We start from the raw sequence: 6,136 nt of genomic DNA on the forward strand, positions 1-6,136 counted from the left end.
TCCCTTTAGTGAATCAACCTCAGAGTCAGGCTAGTCATTTAGAGTGGGGAATTCCGTTCTTTACCACAAGGCAGTATTATAAGATCTTAGGGGGTTTAGTAGACTGGGCTAACATAACACAACTAGAAGGCATACAAATGGATAAAATGCAGCTGCCTAAAAACTTTATGCAAAACTAGAACTATTTGAAAATAAGAAATCACCACAATACTTTTGAAAACGTATTTTTATTTGATACCTGTTGTATTTTTTGTTGTTTTAAATCTGTAGGGGATAATATCTTTACTGGTGTGAGTACTGTTTGTAAAGAGAATCTAATGCTGCTTCTTATTTTATTGCTGTTACATCATATCTTTAGTAGTGTTTGCACATTTTTCTTCAATGGTTCCAGCTACTATTTGCATGCTTTATTTTTAACTAAAACTTTCATCTAATCTCATGACTAATAAATCCTTATCTTATTGTGTTATACCAGACAGTAAAATATCTCAGTCTTAAAACGACCAGTTTGGAAAAGAAATGGCTACTGGGAACTCCATAACAATCTCCCTTTTTAAGACAAACACCCACGCTAACATACCCAGACACACACTAACATAATGAGATACACACACACTCAGACACACACACGAACATAACCATGCACACACTTACTAACATACCCAGACACACACTAACATAATGAGATACACACACACTCAGACACACACATGAACATAACCATGCACACACTTACTAACATACCCAGACACACACTAACATAATGAGATACACACACACGTACATAACCATGCACACACTTACTAACATACCCAGACACACACTAACATAATGAGATACACACACACTCAGACACACACGAACATAACCATGCAAACACTTACTAACATACCCAGACACACACTAACATAATGAGATACACACACACTCAGACACACACGAACATAACCATGCACACACTTACTAACATACCCAGACACACACTAACATAATGAGATACACACGAACATAACCACGCACACACTTACTAACATACCCAGACACACATTAACATAATGAGATACACACACACTCAGACACACACGAACATAACCATGCACACACTTACTAACATACCCAGACACACACTAACATAATGAGATACACACACACTCAGACACACACATGAACATAACCATGCACACACTTACTAACATACCCAGACACACACTAACATAATGAGATACACACACACTCAGACACACACACGAACATAACCATGCACACACTTACTAACATACCCAGACACACATTAACATAATGAGATACACACACACGAACATAACCATGCACACACTTACTAACATACCCAGACACACACTAACATAATGAGATACACACACACTCAGACACACACGAACATAACCATGCACACACTTACTAACATACCCAGACACACACTAACATAATGAGATACACACGAACATAACCACGCACACACTTACTAACATACCCAGACACACATTAACATAATGAGATACACACACACGAACATAACCATGCACACACTTACTAACATACCCAGACACACACTAACATAATGAGATACACACACACTCAGACACACACGAACATAACCATGCACACACTTACTAACATACCCAGACACACACTAACATAATGAGATACACACGAACATAACCACGCACACACTTACTAACATACCCAGACACACACACATACCCAGACACACATTAACATAATGAGATACACACACACGAACATAACCATGCACACACTTACTAACATACCCAGACACACACTAACATAATGAGATACACACACATGAACATAACCACACACACCTACTAACATACCCAGACACACACACACACATACCCAGACACACACTAACATAACGCGACACAAACACTAACACAACCAGACACACACATACCCAGACTCCCACACTTATACACCCAGGCAGACATACATCCTCACACACAAACACTAACATAACCAGACATACACAAACAGACACAAGCAACTCACTTATCCTGCCTGCAGCTTGTCTTCAAAGCAGCTTGCACACACCCACAGCGCTGGCAGCCATGATTATCCTGTGGGGTCACACAATGCGATGTTATGGACCCCATTCCACCCCACCTTCTTCTTTAAATGTGTGGCCCCTCTGGATCTGCCCATGCTTTAAAAGTACTGTTTATTTTAATGTTTTCTCCATGATCCATGTATGGGTATGCATACAAAAAGCGTGGGTTAACTTTTATTATGTCTCCTGCTACTCTCTCAGGTAAGTGAGAGTTCCTTACTTTACATCGAATCCTCTGTCTAGTTTTAAATTATGACCTCTCCTTCTTTTGAAATAAACTTCTTGTTCTTAGTTAAATCCCTTTGTGTATTTAAATGTTTCTATCATCTCCACCTGTCTCTCTTCCGCCCTTAGTCTTTGCTGATTATTTCTTTATCTTGCAAGCTATTCACAATGTAAGTGTCCGCTCTCTGAACTCTCTTTAGCATGTCATTGTCCTTATGGAGATTGGTTCTTCAGCACTGTCTCTCTAGATGAGGTCTGATCAGAGAGGCGGCAGAACCGCCTGCCTAGTTCTGCTCTCTATGCTGCCTCGAGTTCTGCCTCTAGCTATATAACGTAGTTACCCTGCTTGCTTTTTCGTATGTTATGTGGCATTACCTGTTTACCTTTAGATCCTCAGAAATAAATAGACACAGTACCTTATGAGGTTTAGGTAGAGGAAAAAATCAAATCAATATGATTGTTATGAAATTGGTTTGGAATATATCATGATACACGATCAACATAGATGTGAAAATCTTGTAGAGAGAATCTGCCTTTTAGATAGATAACATCTCATGGGTGAGTGGGTGAAGCTTATCTCCATTCATTTCCAGACTTTTCAATTTTCACTAATAGAACTGAGGGTCTGCCCAGGCACTTTGGAAATTGGCATTACCCAGGAATCCCAGGAACATAAATGAGGTGTAATTCTTAAAATGAGACCTAGGTATGTTTTGCCGGGATTTGATGGGAGATATGAGGAGAGGGTTAATCTCAAAGACCAAGGATAGAGTGTACCAGGGAGCATTTATTTTAAGTTTAGCTCTGTAGAGCTTTCCACATTTATGAAGTAAGGCTCAATCTTTTTTGGGAATAGCATGCCAAGATATGTAATATGTGTTAGTGCTGGTCAGAAGGGACAAGTGAGAGCAGATTTTGAGGATTGTGGCCGAGATAACCAAAGTGCTTCTGATTTTTCCCTATTGACCTTAAATCCTGAGACTCTTTCAAACTAACCCAACAACTCCTACACAGCAGGCATTGAATTTAAAGAGTCAGTGACAAAGAGGAAGGCATCACCCGCAAAGGCAGTTATGCAGGTTTTGTTTGGCCCAATTGTTGAGCTAATTTGACATAGGAAGGGCTCCAGTGCAAAGTAGAAAAAAAGAGGAGAGGGCAACCTTGTCGGGTGCCTTTAGCTAAAGGGAATAGAAGAGAATTTAAATTGTTGGTGGTCACAAATGCATGAGACACCGCCTTAGTATATGAAGAGAATATAGGGCAAAGGTTTTGGGTCTCCATGAGAAATCTCTTTGTTAAATGACCCATACAGTAACAGCTTTTTCACTAAAAAGCTATATCTCTTTAGGATTTTAGAAATATACCAGTTTATTCTGACCCATACAAATTAACCAAAGAAAATAGCATAAACAAAGAAATATGTATGTATAATGTGCAGATATGTCAAAATATCCACATTAGGATACTATATGGCAAAAAAGATCCTGAAAAAACAAATGAATACCAATTCCTGAGGCATGGAACACTTTCAGTAAAGCAAATGGAAAGCTACACACTGGGTCTGTTTTATACACTTTATATAAGTGGATGTATGATAGGTAAGAAGTAGGGGAGGTCTTCTTTACCAAGGTTTGTGTGGTGTCAGGGTCATGGCGTAGTTCCAGTTTTAGTAAAGTAGGCTAAGGCGGCAAGGCATAAACAAACGCCAGGCAGGCCAGGAGATGGTAAGTGAAGAGTAGACATGTGCACGGTGAGCAAAACCGCTGACAAAATGTTCGTTTTTGCCACATTTGTTTTCAGGCAACAAATTTTGTTTCCCGGCGTTCAGCTCCAAGGTCTTTTTTTAATTCGCAACGACTCATCTGCAAAAACTAATGAAAAACCTGCGTAATAGATTGTATTTGTCCTGAGTTTACAAATACCCAATGTTTTTTATGTTTTTTTGCTTTTTTCTGCACGTTATGGGGCAATAAGTACAGGTAGAGTTTTGCTATTTCAAAACTATTTTTCCCCACAAAGCTGCTCACTCTTCCCCATGTGCTATTTCGAGTATCTTTGAAGTCGGCCAATGCAATTTACCCCATCAAACCATATATTTTTAAAACTATACACCCCAAAGTATTTCAAATGCTGGTATTTTAACCCTTTCCATGCATCAATTTTACCACCAGCCTTTGTAAAACTTTATGGTAGTAAATCTTTTTTGTATTTTTTTCACACACGTTGTACTTCAGGTATAAATTTACCGCTCCTGGTATATGTCCATGTCAAACAACACTATGTGTTCAGGAACCTCTCCTGAGCGCAGTGATACCCCACATGCATGTGTTTGTTGGGTTAATTGGGGTATTTTTTTGCCATTTAGACATCTGGTCAGTCTGTGCCCACGTCCCATATTTGGGACATCTTTGAAGCCGGCCAATTCAATCAAATCATACATTTTTTTGCTCATAAATGTAAACTTTTTTTTTTAACTAATTACACTGATTAGTGAGCTGGGCTGCATTCAACCTGCAGGAGGAGCTCGAGAGTTCTGAAGTGGGTCAATATATTCATTTTTCAGTTGGGGACGCTCTTCAGAGCAATCACAAAGCGATCGGTATAGATGTCGATATCGAGGCATGTCTGCAACACCGATTATGCTTAGGAAGTGATTGCTGATCGCTTTTTTTTTTGTGGGGAGGGCTTTCCTCCCCAGATCCAAGGTCAGTCTCACTTGTGAGGCTTCTTTGGATGCTGCAAAACCGCCGATATCCGTCATTGATATGTACCCTCCTACACACAGTCTCTCCCACTTTACTTCATCAAGGAGTGCCAAAACGGCTTTTAATGGTGGCTACATGTGCCAACGAATCCAAACAAATTGGAAGAGGTTAACTGTCTGAGACTGCTCATGTCTGGTAATGACTATATGTATATTATAATATAAACATATTATTAAATCTGAAATCAGTATGCTTCCTAATAATTTATATAATATAAAATGTATTGTATGTGTTTGTGCCTAGGTGTGTGCATATGTGAATAGATATGTATATAGCATACGGCTGTGTTTGTAATCTCATCTGCGGCCTACTGTGTACCTGAATGGCAGCTGGCCCTAGCCCTCACAGGTAGAGGTTAGTTTCCTGCAATGCTTTGATAATGTATTTGTTCCCAAACGGCTTGTCAGTGTGCTCAAATGGCTTCTCAGTGTCCCAAACGGCTTGTCTGCACCATCGTGGCTTGTATGAGTGCTCAAACATCATGTCTGCACAACCTTTGTGCCCAAACGGCCTGTGTGTAAGGAGCCCCAAAACTTCTGACGGCGGCCCTGGCTCCAGATAGGGCCATTAGTGGGAGGAGTGCAGGTTGCAAACTATTTTCTGTGGCAAATGGTCCTCACAGTGAGGGAAACATAGCTCAGGTGCTTGCTACAATAGCACCTGTCTCTAATACCTTTTGATTACGCATCTGCTCAGGACAGGTTGAATATATGAATTAGCTGTCATGGAGGAAAAAAGTGAAAATGTCGGAGTGGGAGAGAAATAATGAAAACATGAAATTCAACTGGTCCAAAAAAGAATGGAGGAAAGAAAGCAAATAATATTTATGTAACAAGTGGAAAAAAGTAATGTGTACTTTGTAGGGGATCAGCCATGCCAAAGACTTTTATACCTTTGGCCCACATGACAGAGAGTCAGTTGTCCAGGTACAAGATCTAAATGATGTCACATTCACTGAAAGCGATCCAAATGTACCCTTTGCCTACCCTGTTTCAGTGCCACATGAGGCAGTGAACTGCAAAACAATGGCTTTAGAGCGACATCCATACACAATTTT

Source organism: Spea bombifrons, chromosome 2 (genome assembly GCF_027358695.1).
Source record: "Spea bombifrons isolate aSpeBom1 chromosome 2, aSpeBom1.2.pri, whole genome shotgun sequence".
NCBI classification, from domain to species: domain Eukaryota; kingdom Metazoa; phylum Chordata; class Amphibia; order Anura; family Pelobatidae; genus Spea; species Spea bombifrons.